A 16,283-nucleotide genomic window follows, 5' to 3' on the forward strand; every position below is an offset into this window, starting at 1 on the left:
ATCTTAGGGTTCAATATTGTGTTGTATATCCTACAAATTTGGATAAGTACGTATTACCATGCATCCATCATTAGAGCATCAAACTGAGTAGTTTCACTGCCCTAAAAATCCTCTGGGCTCTTACCTATTCGTCTCCCCCACCGTCTCTACTCCTACCAACCAAGGATCTTTTTCCTGTCTCCACAGTTTTGCCTTTTCCAGAATATCACATAATTGGAATTATACAGTAAATTGCCTTTTCAGCTTGGCTTCTTTCACTTAGTAATAAGCATGTTAAGTTTTTCCATGTGTTTTCATTGCTTGATAGCTCATTTCTTTTTAGCAGTAAATAATATTCTATTGCCTGGATGTACCACAGTTTATTTATCTATTCACCTACTGAATGCAATCTTCATTGCTTCCAAGTTCTGGCAGTTACAAACGAAGCTGCTATAAACATCCTTGTGCAAGTTTTTGTGTGAACATAAGTTTTCATCACCTATGGGAAAATTCTAAGGAGTGTGATATGCTGAATCATATGGTGAGCGTATATTTTGTGGGAATTCATCAAATTATCTCCCAAAGTGGCTGTACCATTTTTTCATATTTCCACAAGCAATAAATGACAGCTACTGTTGCTCCACACCACATCCTCGCCAGTGTTTGGTCTTGCCAGTGTTTTGAATTTGGACATTCTAATAGGTGTGTATCTCATTGTTGTTCTAATTTGCATTTTTCTGATGATATATGATGAAGAGCATCACTTCAAGTGCTTACTTACCATCTGTACATTTTTGGTGAGGCATCTGTTAAGACCATTGGTTAGTTTTTAATTGGGCTATTTTCTCCTTGTTGCGTTTTAAGAGTTCTTTGTGTATCAATAACAGTTCATCAGACTTATCATATTTTATTCCAGTTTGTGGCTTGACTTATTCTCTTCACATTGACTTTTACAGAGCATTAATTTTTCAATTGTAATGAAGTCCGGCTGAGCAATTACTTATTTCATGGATCATGCCATTGGTAGTGTATCTAAAAATTCATCACCATACCCAAGGCTTTCTTCTGTTACCCTCTAGAAGTTTTGCAGTTTTGTATTTCACATTTGGTATATGGTCAATTTTGAGTTAATGCTTGTGAAAGGTGTAAGGTCTATATTAGGATTCACTTTTTTGCATATGATGTCCAGTTGATACAGCATCATTTGTTGAAAAGACTATCTTTGTTCCACTATATTGCTTTTGATTCTTTTCCAAAGACCAGCTGACCATGTGAGTCTGTTTCAGCAATCCCCATTCTGTTCCATTGATCTCTTTGTCTATTCTTTCACTGATACTACAGTCTCGATTACTATAGCTTTATAGTAAGTCTTGAAGTCAGATAGTGTCCATTCTCTAATCTTGTTTTTCTCTTTCATTATTGTGTGGGCTATACTGGGTCTTTAGACCCCCATAATAAACATTAGAATCAGTTTGCACTCACAACTATTTTATATCACTCATATTTAAGTTCAGAATTTAAAAACCTTAAAAAGTATATACAGTACAGAGAAATGAATTATTTACAGAGTCTAAAAGTAATTAAACAAATGATGATATATAAAAAAGCATCCTTGAGAGAAAAAAATAACAAAATGCAGGCTGCTTTGAGGTATAATATTGTTTCTCACTGAATTGTAAAATATGATGGTGCAAATTACCAAAACCTCAAAAAAAGATCAGTGAAAAAACAGAAGCCACAGAAAGGTACTTAAGAGAAAACATTAGCATTTTATCTAACAGTGTCTAAATTCATCACACAAGTCAAAACAAACAAAAAACTACAGAAAAATTGCAATTTTGTTTCATTGTTCTGAAGATAACAAGCACAGGACAAAACAGATTGATATTTATAGCTTTTTGTTTCTAATGTGATCAAATTACATCATTTTATAGATAAAAATGAAAGCTTTAGAGTACAAATAATATTATCCTGGCAACATATCTATTTAAATTCCTTTAAAATAGGAATTGGAGATGTTTTTGAAATAAAGGAGATGAATATTTCACCCATTAGTTATAATAATGCTTATAGTCATGATAAAATGGTTACAAATAACACAAAAATGTCAACAAACCACATTTTTGTTTTAAAATTTCAATGTTCTTGAGAAAAAATATTATATTTATAGTTAATATACCAGAAAAGACTACTAAATTTATGAATATACAAGAAAGGATACAATAATTTAATTAAATAAACTTTTATGCTTACAAATGGTAGGTGAAAGAAACCCAAATAAACTTGCTCAATTCTTGCTGCTGTGACATATGCACACAGATAAAACTATGTAACAATGGACATATTTTCCTAAGAGAAAATAGAGGAAACAATATTACATTTGTTCACTTTTCCAGTTAGATTTGTAAATTGTTATTAAACAAGCAGGGAAATCAAATGTTATTAAGGAGATTTACAATGGTCTGAATATTTACTTTCCTATAAATTTCATACGTTGAAATCTAATCTTGAATATGATAGTATCTGGAGATGAGATTTTTGAGGGGTGATTAGGTCACAAGGGCAGAGCCCTCAATAGGATAAGTGACCTTATAAGAGAAGACCCAGAGAGATCTCTCACCACTTCTACCAAGTGAGGACATAGTAAGAAGGCAAAAGCCATCCCTCATTAAATAGTCTACAAATTGCTTATTCTTGAACTTTCCAGCCACAAGTAGTATGAGAAATAAATTTCTGCTATTTATAAATTGCCTGGTCGACAATATTTTGTTTTTGCAGCCCGAATGGACTAAGACAGGAATAGTTCAAAGGCTTTATTAATCACAAACATTTCTAGAAATCAGTCTTTATAATAGAAAAGTAAAAGGTAAATAAAACATTCTTCACGAATATATTGGACATATTACTTGATATTTTGTATTTATTTGATATTTGATATAAGAATAATTTGATCATTCAAATTTCATATCAAGAACTTTTCCTTTTCCTTTTCTGAGTACATCCATGACTCACAAGAATAAATAGCAGTTTGAAATATGAAGGATCAAACATATTGATAAAATATAATATGTTGAACTTAGTGAGCTATAAATAAACCACAAATTCAGTAGCATATTGCCTCACTTTTAAAAGTAAGCTTTTGATTTTTGACATAAATTATATGATTACTAAATTATCAGACCCCAAGGTAACACACTAATGGACTAAATAATATTTAATACTTAATATAGTCTCTTCATAAAAGATACCCACAAATAGCCATAAACTTAGCAAGGAAAAATATTAAAATTTCTAATATTCACTAAAGAAGTAATTTGGATCTCTTCACCTCTGAGTCTAATCATGAACTATTGATATACATATATAAATTACATAAACTACCTAATAGAGTATTTCCAGTCATACAGGCACACAAGGATCTATGTAAAACAGCTCACAAACTTGCATATATTTAAAATGAAAAAAACTGATTTTCAGAAAGAGGGACTAAAAATCCCGTTCTTGTCCCTTTGACTCTGTTAGTACTAACCAGTAACTTTCTGCATGTTGGGGAAATTATAATGGAATTCTCAGTTATGCATTTATAGACCTCTCCTTTCATGTCCTTCTCACTACTTGAAATAGTGAGACTAAATCAGAGATAACTGCACTGGTCCAAACTAAACGGGATGAAGGCCTGATCTAGAAAAGTGTAATGGAGGAGGCAAAATTGGGGATGTTCTCTTTGAGATGATTATGCGACATACAACAGCCTGTTTTCATCCAGGCTTTGGAGTTGTATATAGTTGACCTGATCTCAAAATTCAGACTGGAAAGTCATTGGAACATTGATGAGTGTTAAAAGGCTAGAAGTAAATGAAACCATTGAGGGGGTGGGGAGGTAAAAAAGACAAGAATGAGAAAAGGTAAGGGGTGAAACCCTGGAAATACACAATACTTATAATTAAGAGGATAAATAAGAGTCAAAAGAAGAGTTGTTTTTTTTTTTAAGGAAGGAGGATTAGAAAAGAGTTAAGAAGTAAGGAGTTGTCAACAGTAGGAAGAGATAATGATAGAGATCAAATATTGCATAGATGTTATGTCACTGGATGTTAGTCACTGGAAAATGGGATCTTACAATGGTCATGGGTGATCTCTGACAAAGCCATTTCAATAAAATGGGCAAAAAAGTCAGGTTGGTGAGTTGAAGAGGTAATGAGAAAAATTCTACAAGTTTGATTTATTAATATTAATACACTATTGAAAAACTTTATAATACCCATACAGTGAGTAGAAATTATTCTAATTTTGCTGGAAAGGTTGGGGGAGAAACAATGAAGGATGAATTCAGATGACTCCCAAATTAAACATAACTTAAAACTTATTTTGCAGCCTGAAAAGAAAGAGAAACTGGAACAAGAAAAACTGAAAACACATGAAAAAAGGGATAAAGGATGCTAGTAGGTGATAAAGGCAAAGAGGGAAAAGACCAGGAGTATAGGTCTAACATTTGACTTATCAAGGAAGACAGGTCCTCATGTTTGGAGATGGATGAATATTGATATTATAAATTGAAATGTGGGGTCAGAATTCTTAAAAGTTAGACTGTTCTCACCTACTTTTTTTTTAAATATGAGAGTACAGTATATATCACCGGTGGAGAGAGAAGGAAAAATGGTTTAGGATTTTATCTCTTCAATTGCTCACAATTTTCCCATTAAAAAAGGCATCATCATCTCCACTTACATATGTAACATGAGGCTCAGAGTTTAAAAACCCTCCCAAGTCCACACAATACTGGACAGTGTGATCCCAGGGACTTGTTTTTAACTAGTATGAACTTCAGAACAATCTGATATCCCTACTTGTGGCTAGAAAGTGAGGGAGTGAATCCTAAAGGTCATATTTAAACTTGAATCTTAAGAATATCTGCCATGGTTGTGTGTGTGGATTTCTGATGTAGGAACACTACTAGCCACTCTTTGGAAATGCAAGACCACTCTGGTTGAAAGGATGTTTCTCCGACTCCCAGTAAAAAGAACATTACACCAGTACTTTCAGTATCTCCTGGTTGACTCACTCTTGCAAACACACTCAGTTTGTGTAAAGTAGCATAGTAAATTTGCCCTGGTTTAAATTCAAAACCAGCACTGAAGCTGATTTGAAACTTTTCTTTATAATTTCTTACTGTGAGGTTCCATATTATGAGTACTGAACCAGAAATCTCATTACTTTAATAGCACTACAGCAGGGACAATACACAATGCAGAAGAAATTTTATCAACAATGATCGCCCCAAAATGTTGGACTTTACTAATAATACAAGCTTAAATCTTTAACAATACAACTCTATTCAATGAAGCTGTCCTGAGTACATTGTGTTCCTTGATATGTGGGAGAACAAGCACACACGGTTCCTGCTTTCAGAAATGTATAAACTCATTAGAAAAAGAATATTCATATAAAAGCTAATAGTGAAAACAAAATGATGACATTTCAAAAATGTGATGTAATGATTAAGACTAGAAACATCAGCGTACTCTCATAGTCTGTAAAAAGTTTCATAAGAAACAATCTAAGGAATAAGATACACACACACAAAATATTTGCTGCATGATTATCTAAATGAAGAAAGAAAGAATAAAGAGATGTAGATTTCAAGGTTAAGTGAAAAGGACTGTTCCTTAGATAAACTGTTCTACTATTAAGTAAAAATGCATTTTGTACAATGATACCAACACACATATTCCTTACTTTTAATATTTTCTTCTACTATGCATAAATACACACTTGAAAAACACATGATAAGATCATTTACCAGATACTGAGGAACTCTATTGTCTACAAGAAGACATTTTAAAAAATTATCATCAATTTAGTTGCATATTTATGCAATATTGTTAAAGACCCTGAAGCAAGATCTATCTATAAATAACAGATTAAATGGCAACCCACTCCAGTTTTGTCATCTGGAGAATCCCATGGACAGAGGAACCTGGCAGGCTACAGTCCATAGGATTGCAAGAGTCAGACAGGACTTAGTGACTAAACCACCACCACCATTCAAATAGTACTATAATAGCCTAAAATGAAAATTAAATAATATTTAATAAAGATAATAGCTTAACAAAATTAAATAAAATTTAATAGTAAATAAAATTTTTTGTTATCAGCAAATAAATATACCATCCTAAAAACTCATGGAAGACAAGAAGTTTAAGTGAGCTGTTCAGTAAAACAACGGGTTATTGTAGCAGCTTGAAAATAAAATTTCTTATACAAATTCTACTAAAAGATATTAGAAATTCTTGTGGCCTCTCCATAATTTTAGCACGTCACTAAGAGACACAATTTTGATTTTTGTTCATATGAAAGTTTTTTTCTACATATTTAAATATACCTAGCCCATTCCCCTAAATTTATTTAATGTATATCTAAATTAATTTCCATTTTCTTTTGTAAGGTTACTTATCTACCAGATGTTTCCATTTTACAACCTCAAACTAATCAAAACCCATATTGCCTAAATAAAGCTGGCTCTATTGTGAGTAGGAAACAATCTGACTATCATGTTTAAAGCAGAGATATATATTTAATTTAAGCCTGAAGGAGAGCCAATACAAAGACAATCTTGGATAAGATTGAGAAATTCATTTTTTAAAGAATATAACTTCTTGTTTTACCTTTTCCAAAATTCCCCTCAGGTTTCCATGTTTTAATATATTAATATGACAAAGTATGACACCACCCTTATGGCAGAAAGTGAAGAAGAACTAAAGAGACTCTTGATGAAAGTGAAAGAGGAGAGTGAAAAAGTTGGCCTAAAATTCAACATTCAGAAAACTAAGATCATGGCATCCGGTCCCATCACTTCATGGCAAATGGATGGGGAAACAGTGACTGACTTTATTTTTCTGGGCTCCAAAATCACTGCAGATGGTGATTGCAGCCATGAAATTAAAAGACACTTACTCCTTGGAAGGAAAGTTATGACCCACCTAGACAGCACATTAAAAAGCAGAGAGATTACTCTGTCAACAAAGGTCTGTCTAGTCAAGGCTATGGTTTTTCCAGTGGTCATGTATGGATGTGAGAGTTGTACTATAAAGAAAGCTGAGCACCGAAGAATTGATGCTTTTGAACTGTGGTGTTGGAGAAGACTCTTGAGAGTCCCTTGGACTGCAAGGAGATCCAACCAGTCCATCCTAAAGGAGATCAGTCTTGGGTGTTCATTAGAAGGACTGATGTTGAAGCTGAAATTCCAATACTTTGGCCATCTGATGCAAAGAACTGACTCATTTGAAAAGACCCTGATGCTGGGAAAGATTTAAGGCAAGAAGAGAAGGGGACAACAGAGGATGAGATGGTTGGACGGCATCACTGACTCAATGGACACAAGTTTGGGTAGGCTCCGGGAGTTGGTGATGGACAGGGAGGCCTGGCATGCTGCGGTTCATGGGGTCGCAAGGAGTCAGACACGACTGAGTGACTGAACTGAACTGAACTGAAGACAAAGTAATCTTTACGTAATATAATAAAAATATTACAATTAAAAAAAATCACCTCAGGAAAAATGTAGCAGAAATAGAACTCTGAATTCTGTGTGTATTCCCTTTGAATTTTAAAAATATAACACACACCAGTAGTGTACAGCTCAGCACCAACACTTCTGAAAAGCACATTACCAGTATCCAGTAAGCTTTCTCTGAGCTGTGTTGTGATTAGTCACTCAGTTGTGTATGACTCTGCAACTCCGTGGCCTGCAGCCCACCAAGCTCCTCTGTTTATGGGATTCTCCAGGCAAGAATACTGGAGTGGGTTGCTATTCACTTCTCCGGGGAATCTTCCCAACCCAGGGGTTGAACCCAGGTCTCCGGCATTGTAGGTGGATTCTTTACCGACTAAGCCACCAGGGAAGCTCTCTCTATCGAACTTCTTATTACCCTCCTTCCTCCCCAGACATAACTACTGTTCTGAGTCAAACATAAACTATTATATATAAAATAAATAATTTATAAGCATGTAATGTACAACATGGGAATATAGTTAATATTTTATAGTAAATTTGTTTGGAGTATAATCTATAAAGATATTGAACAACTATGCTTCCCTGGTGGCTCAGCGGTAAAGAATCCACTTGCAATGCAGGAAACTCGGGTTCAGTCCCTGGGTTGGGAAGATCCCCTGGAGGAGGGCATGGCAACCCACTCCAGTATTCTTGCCTGGGAAATTCCGCTGACAGAGGAGCCTGGCAGGCTACAATTTATGGGGTCGCAAAGAGTCAGACATGACTTAGTGACTAAACACCACCACCACCTGGAACTAACACCACCACCTGGAACAAATATCACTGTTGTTCAGTCACTCAGTTGTGTCCCACTCTTTGGGACCCCGTGGACTGCAGCATGCCAGACTTCCCTATCCTTCATCATCTCTCAGAGCTTGCTCAAACTCATGTCCATTGAGTTGGTGATGCAATCCAACCATCTCATCCTCTGTCATCCCCTTCTCCTCTTGCCTTCAATCTTTCCCAGCATCAGGGTCTTTTCTAATGAATTGGCTCTTCACATCAGGTAGCCAAAGTATTGGAAGTTCAGCTTCAACAAATATCAGTTATTATTAGAACTAACTAATATTAGTCCTTCTAATGAATATTCAGGATTGATTTCCTTTAGGATGGGTTGGTTGGATCTCCTTGCAGTCCAAGGGACTCTCAAGAGTCTTCTCCAACACTACATCTAAAAACATCAATCTCTCACATCCATACATGATGACTGGAAAAACCATAGCTTTGACTAGACAGACCTTTGTTGGCAAAGACCGTCTCAGCTTTTTAATATGCTGCCTAGGTTTGTCATAGTTTTTCTTTCAACGAGCTAATGTCTTAATTTCATGGCTGCAGTCACCATCTGCAGTGATTTTGGAGCCCAAGAAAATAAAGTCTGTCACTGTTTCCATTGTTTCCTCATCTACTTGCCATTAAGTGATGGAACCAAATGCCATGATCTTAGTTTTTTGAATGTTAAGTTTCAATCCAACTTTTTCACTCTCTTCTTTCACTTTCATCAAGAGGCTCTTTAGTTCTTCTTCACTTTCTGCCATATGGGTGGTGTCTTCTGTGTATCGGAAGTTATTGATATTTCTCCCTGCAATCTTGATTCCAGCTTGGGCTTCATCCAGCCTGGCATTTCGCATGATATACTCTGCATGTAAATTAAATAAGCAGGGTGACAATATAAAGCCTTAACATACTCCTTTCCTGATCTGGAACCAGTCTGTTGTTCTATGTCTAGTTCTAACTGTTGCTTCTTGATCTACATACAGGTTTCACAGGAGGCAGGTAGGGTGGTCTGGTATTCCCATTTCTTTAAGAATTTTTCACAGTGTGTTGTGATCCACATGGTCAAAGACTTTAGCATAGTCAATGAAGCAGAAGTAGATGTTTTTCTGGAATTCTTTTGCTTTTTCTATTATCCAAAGGATTTTGGCAATTTGATCTCTGGTTCCTCTGACTTTTCTAAATCCAGCTTAAACTACTGGAAGTTCTCAGTTCAATCCTGTTGAAGCCTGGCTTGGAGAATTTTGAGCATTACATCACAAACATGTGAAATGAGTGCAGTTGTGTGGTAGTTTGAACATTCTTTGAACTCTTCTTCAAAAAAAAGTCAATTATCTATTAGGAACTTCAAAAAAGAACTACACATATCCTATTAACATAAAGTTCAAGAACATGTAAAACTTACGATTAGTGACGTCAAGGGTCATTTCATGTGCCTGTTGGCCATCTGTATGTCTTTATTGGAAAAATGTCTGTTGAGACAATTTTTAATCAGGTTGCTCTTCTGTCCACCTTTAAACAGGTTGTTGCCTTTTACTAATATTGAGTTGTATGAATTTTGTGTTTATTTTTAATATTAACTCACCAGACATATTGTTTGCAAATATCTTCTCCCCTTCAGTAGGTTGCTTTTCCATTTTGTTGATGGTTTTCTTCACTCTGCTTTTAAATTTGATTAGATCCCATATACCCAGTTCCTTTCACTCAGCATTATGACTATAAGAATCATCCATGTTAGTTTCAGTTCATTCATATTCACTGCTGCATAATATTTCACTGAATGAGTAGACTACAAACTAGTCATTCATTTTAGTATTGATGGTCATATGAATAGTCTATTATTTTACTATTATAATAATGTTGTTATGAACATTCCTCTATAGCTTGTTGGTTTTCATGCATATGCATAAGTTGGGTATACACTCAGAAGTAGAATTGCTGGGTTAGAATATGCATGTGTACTATATTAGTAAACTGTTTCCAAAATGACTATACTCATTTTCTTTCTCTCCAGTAGTGCATGAGAGTTCACCATCTTTACCAACATTTAGTACTGTTAGTCTTTTATAACATTTGAGCCACTGTTTTACATTTCTCTGCTACTAATTGAGCTTGAATAACTTTCTTATTGATCTTTTGGATTTTCTGCTTTGTGAAGTAACCACTCAAGTTTTTTTTACTATGTTTAAATATACGTGTTACAAAAATATCTTCGAACTCTAATTTACCTTCCATTCTCTATGTAGTTTTCAGTTTTAACGTAGCCCACATTTTCAGTCTTCTCAAATAATATGGTTAATGATTTTTATGTCTTGCTTAAGAAATCATTCCTTATTCCAATGAAAATCTTCACAGTATTTTTCCTTTAAGTCAACATTTCACTCAAAATTGATATTTTTGTGTAAATGGTATTAGGGGTCAAGTTTCGTTTTTCCCCTTTGGATTGTCCAACTGAATCAGCAATATTTATTAATATTTATTATAATGAAATAATCTTAAATTTTCATATATTTGTGGATATGTTTCTATACCTTGTGAACCCTATGTTATGGACTGTTGTTGCTGTTCAGTTGCTAAGTCATGTCCTATTCTTTGTGACCCCATGGACTGCAGCACATCAAGCTTGCAAACTTTATTAAAAAGTTTTGGTTTCAGAAAGCATAAGCCATCTCACCTCCTCCTTCAAAAGTGCTAATGTTACATATAAATTTTAAAATCAGCATTTCAATTTCTACCAGAAAAAAAAAACACAATTTTTATTCAGACTGCTTTGAGCTTATAAATCAGTATTTTCTCAATAGTATTTCACTATCCTTTGGAGCTGTTTTGTCAGTCGTAGATATCTGATATTGTTGGTTCTACTGTGAATGGCATCTATTTTGAATTTTTATTTTTATTTCATTTTTAATTTATATTAAAATTATATATAAATTAAAATTTATATAATTTATAAAACTTTATATTAAACTAGTTTTAGTTTATTGTTAGTACATTGAAATGGTGTTTTAATCTTGACCTATGTCCATGACTTCAGTAAACTTCACTTAATACTTTTATTACTTCAAGTATGTAAATAATTATAGAATTTTTAAAAATCATAATATTGATGAAATTAACATCTGTTATACTCTTGGTATATGTTGTATACTCTTGGTATACTCTTTGTTTCTTTTGCTTGCCTTATTATACTAATATATCCAACAGCATTTTTGGATGTATTAGTGGGCATCACTGCTGCCTTTCCAATATAAGAGAAAGCATTAGCTGCTTCCCAGGTGGCGCTAGTGGTAAGAACTTGCCTGCCAATGCAGGAGACAGAAGAGACATGGACAATCCCTGGGTCAGTAAGATACCCTGGAGGAGGGCATGGCAACCCACTCCAGTATTCTTGCCTGGAGAAACCCATAAACAGATGAGCCTTGCATGCTACAGTTCATAGGGTCATGCAGAGTCAGACATGACTGAAGCAACTTACCACATGATGTTTGATATAGGACATATTTTCTAACTACCTTTATCAAATTCACTTCTATTTGTAGGTGCTCAATGGGTGTGAATATTATCAAATGTGCTCTGCACATACCAAGATAATCCTATGATTTTCTGGCATAGAGAGGGAGAGAAGGAATAATAAATGAGGAGTTCCTTGCATTCAACAGTAGAAGGATGTAACAGTAGCTCATCAAAGAGAAATTACACAGGAACATGGAAGTTTTCTTCAAGGGAACTTTTTTCCAAGTGGCCAAGGTATTTCTGAGCCTGTGGGGTGGAGAAGTGGCAGAAAGACAATTTGTAATTTAATAGTTCTCTCTTCTAGGATAGTATATCCTTTTTAGTTGGCTGAGCTCAGATTCATTGGCACTATTTCAACAAATATATGGAGAAAATAAGCCCTACCTCTTAAGTTTTATTTCCCAAAGATTTAACTACTTCCACAATCTGCAAGGGACAGCTAATTGGCTAAAGTGAAACCCACATCACCCAGCCCTTCAGTCAGTTTACATCAGGAGAATCCATCTAGTGCCAAGAGAGATAGGAAGAGCCAAGAATCTTCTCAAACTATTTTAGGGAAAACACAAGCCTGGGCAATAGAGCCACCATACCAAAATGAGTCAGGAATGGGGAGCGAGTGGAATAGAGAATCTATGCAAAAATTCCAATACAAGAAAAGGAGGAAAATCAATAAAGTCTGTCTTTTCATATGCAAAAGAAAAAAAAATCAAATGGATTAGAGGTTGAAACTGTATGCAATCAACTGTGAAGCTGCAAAATGCTATTAAGAGTTACACGTGTTTCATACTCGTCATCTGTAACGCAGTGAGTGGATAGCCAGGTTGTCAGCCACCCTGTCCAGTAGGACAGTCATAGGTGGTTCCTTACACAATAGCACCAGCTGCAGGTCCAAGTCCCCCCTGAGAAGCATGCCCTTTGCCAAGAGGCCAACACACATCACACCCCTCAGGGTTCTGGTCATGTGCTTTGTCTTCTGCTCCCTGGCCACTTCCTTTGTTTTCATCCTTCTTGGGCACATCCACGTTCTCAGATTCAGCATGATTGCCACTGCCTTCCTCCTGCTCAGCGATCCAGTGGGACATGACTTTGAGAGTCCACTCCCTGTGGGACACCATGTTCTGAACTGCCTCCGTGTCCTCTTGTGTTGTATAAATGGAAGGATGCTCTGCCATTACATGGTGATCATTGTTCACAGCAGTTCCCACTGGACACATTTTTTGAGGCAACTCAATGACCACTGCTATAATCAGTTCTATAGGAACAGAGGGCATTCTAACAACGCTGGTGGTGACTATTCCGGCTACAGTTCCCACTACTAAGCTGACAACTACAACTCACCATCACCCCCAAAACATACCTGAAAGAAACAGCTGTCTGGGAGTGAGTAGAAGCCCTCCCATGGCTCAGGCCACCAGTCCCACCAAGACCAGCACAGTCTACAACCAGAGCCATTACAGTGACTACGTTCCCTCAGGCCAATCAGACAGGTTGCCGTCAAGGAGGAGGCAGCTACTCCCCCTATTCAGCCTCCTAAAGCTCCTGGTGGTGCAGATCAGACTACAGCTACAGCCAGAAGAGCAAATCCAACCACAGTGAGAGTGGAGGCCAGAGCGGAGGAACAGCCACGGCTCAGGCAAGGCATCCTACAATCTAGGGTCACAGGGGCTATGTGGAGCACACCAAGGCAAACAAGGAGGCTACTCAGCACAGTGGAACTGTGCCAGAAAGCCAGCTGCCCTCCCAGCTCCTAGCTGCCATCATGGAGAACACTGCACAAAGGCAGATCACAGCGTGAGCTCCCAGCACAGATGAAGCCCTCTGGGGTACAGATCTGTACCTTCTGTGTCTACCCTCCACCCCCTGTAGCAGTGATCCCAGATGTGACCCAAGGCATGAGGGGCCCTTCCCTCCCTGGCTCCACTGAGACAGACAGTGGCTATAACAGTCCTACTTGGCCAGTTGATCCCATACCCCATTGCGTTCCTCCTCCCAACCAAATGAGCAACTGTCAACCAGCAACCAGTTAACAGTCCTGCTCCACCAGTGGTCAATACCACTGAAAGCCCTTCCCCCTCCCAAGTGTATATAAAAGGGACCCTGACTCCAGACAGAGAAGAGATGGTTCTCAGAGAGGCTAGTCTGCCATCTCCTGAATCTGCTGGCCTTCCAATTAAAGTCATCATTCCTTGCTCCAACAACTCATCTCCCAATTTATTGTCCTGTCATGCAGTGAGCAGGAAGACCTTGGGCCTGGTAACACACTCATCACGTAAGAGTCAGTTTCATGCATCACAGTTAACATTTCAAACTGTTACCGAAAACGCAAGTCAGTTTTGATGTTCAGTGACACCACCAAAACATGAGAGTGTGGAGCAGAGAAAGGTTTACTATAGGTCCCTGCAAGGAGACGGGTGGCTCCTGCCTTAAAAGCCTCCAACTCCCCAAGCGCTCTCACAAAGCCCTTTTGTACAGAGGAAAGGCAAGGGAGGGGTGGGGTGAGTCTTGCAAACTTCATGGTGTCAGAGCCTGTGTTCCTGAGGACAGGTAAGAATGCTCCTGTAAATCTCTACCAAAGGAATGCCATTCTCTGTCCTGACAAGAAACGGCCATGTGCCAACGCACAACTCTCATCCTCTGAGGTCCCAGTCCTGACTCGGAAGAGGTAGATCTCAGCTGGCGGCTCCCTCAGAGCCAAATCCCCAGACCTTGACGGGCTGTCACCGCTGAGGGAGTCAGGTGTCCAGGAATCAGCTGGCCCTCAGGCTCCTCAGGACACCCAAATAGGGGCAGATCCCACAGACCCCGTCCCACTGCAGACGGCTGTGGCCTCAAGGTCACAGAGGCAGAGAAGAAAAATAGGCTCACTGCCGCCTCACAGACTGGATCCCGCCAGTGGGTGGCCTTGGTGAGGGCTCTGGAGTCCTGCAGGACACAGTCCCCAGCCTGCTCCCTGGGTCTCCCAGCTCACCTGCCAGTCAGAGGCCAAGTGAGCTGGAGAGCCCCAGAAGAATGCCAGAACCCACTTCTTACCTCACTCTCCACCTGACGGCCACCAACGATCACTGACCACCACTCTGGGGACCATTGGGTGAGATGGGTCGGCTAACGGTTGCTCACTGACAGTTGCACGCTTGGAGGCGGGGCCAACTGCTGTGTCGACCAATGACTAAACAGGATCTCTAATGGCGGCTGACGACAGCTTTCGCTTAGGGGTGGGGCCCTCTGTGACTCCCACCAACGGTTAAGCAGGACCTCTAACGGCTGCTCTAACCCTGGTAACCATTGCCTGGTAATGAGTTGCTAGATAATGGTGCCTTGCAAAGGCCACATGCTAAGGGATCACACTGCCCCTATTACAAACAGGTGTCTTCAAGTCCCTCCACCCTACCCAATCCAAGTTGTCATGTTGTGAAGTGCAGCTGGTCTCTCTATCCTGACTCATCCTGTGACCCATATTTAGCCATGTTTGGGACTTCCTGTCTTCAACGGTTTGTCAATTGCCATTACAACACTGAATAGAGTTTTTTGAGTTCTTGCAGTTAAGCATCCCTCTGTCTATGTACAACTGGTGTCTGTGTTAACTCAGTTTATCTTTAAATAGTTACAAAGGGGATACATCATCTGTCAATGCTTTTGTGAAGTGGGTTAAATGAGCGTTCTGTATTTTAATGCTTTAGTGTTTCAGTTTTAGAAGTGAAGATTTTATTTTAAAAACCAGTGGGAAAGAATGGGGCTTTCCAGGAGGCACGAGTGGTAAAGAACCCACCTGCCAATTTTGGAGACTTAAGAGACACAGGTTTGATCCCTGGATTGGGACGATCCCCTGGAACAGGGCATGGCAACCCACTCCAGTATCTTTGTCTGAAGAATCCCCATGGACAGAGGAGCCTGACAGGCTACAGTCTACAGGGTTGCAAAGAGTTGGACACGACTGAAGCGACCTAGCACCCATACATGGCAAATGGTGGTGGGGGATGTATGTCTGGATCATTCAAGCAGTATATCTGAACCAAGTTGAAGGTAGACAAATAAAGAAAAACAAAACTGAAAAAAAAAGTTACACGTAAATTCAAACCGTCTAGAACTTTGTCTTAGTTGGTGCCTTTCAGCTGAGTGTGCCCAGTGAGATGCACTGACAGGAAATTTCTGCTTCCTCCCTTTCTGTGCTACTCTGACTGGACTATGCACCTTTAGGACCATGGTTTTGGGCAGAAGGGGCCCCCCTCCCATACTCTACATATCAGCAGGATCTACTAACACTACAGGCATGATGTCTTCGGGATGTTGCCGAGTGCCTTTACAACCCCTGTGGATCCTTTAATTTAGCAGCCACCTTTGTGAACTGAGAAGTATACTCAAAAACCCCAACCCTCCATGCTGTTACCTGCTGGGAACCTGACTGACACATGAGTAGTTTCCTTCCCATTTTGCTTATTTTAACATAACTTTATTTCATTATATTTCTTTTACTTTT

General features: G+C 38.3%; 1 protein-coding gene and 1 long non-coding RNA gene across 2 annotated transcripts in view; both read right to left on the reverse strand.

The window, feature by feature from the left end:
• The window catches only part of GPC5 (glypican 5), a 1,486,194-nt gene that overhangs the window by 1,318,765 nt on the left and 151,146 nt on the right, over positions 1–16,283 (reverse strand). The window lies entirely within an intron of this gene.
• On the reverse strand, positions 1,957–14,986 carry LOC110123166 (uncharacterized). Its single transcript, XR_002309445.2, has 3 exons — positions 14,840–14,986; positions 11,880–12,055; positions 1,957–2,328 (listed from the first exon to the last, which is right to left on the reverse strand). It is a non-coding gene; the product is annotated as an uncharacterized lncRNA (long non-coding RNA).

This window comes from Odocoileus virginianus, chromosome 8, assembly GCF_023699985.2.
Source record: "Odocoileus virginianus isolate 20LAN1187 ecotype Illinois chromosome 8, Ovbor_1.2, whole genome shotgun sequence".
NCBI classification, from domain to species: domain Eukaryota; kingdom Metazoa; phylum Chordata; class Mammalia; order Artiodactyla; family Cervidae; genus Odocoileus; species Odocoileus virginianus.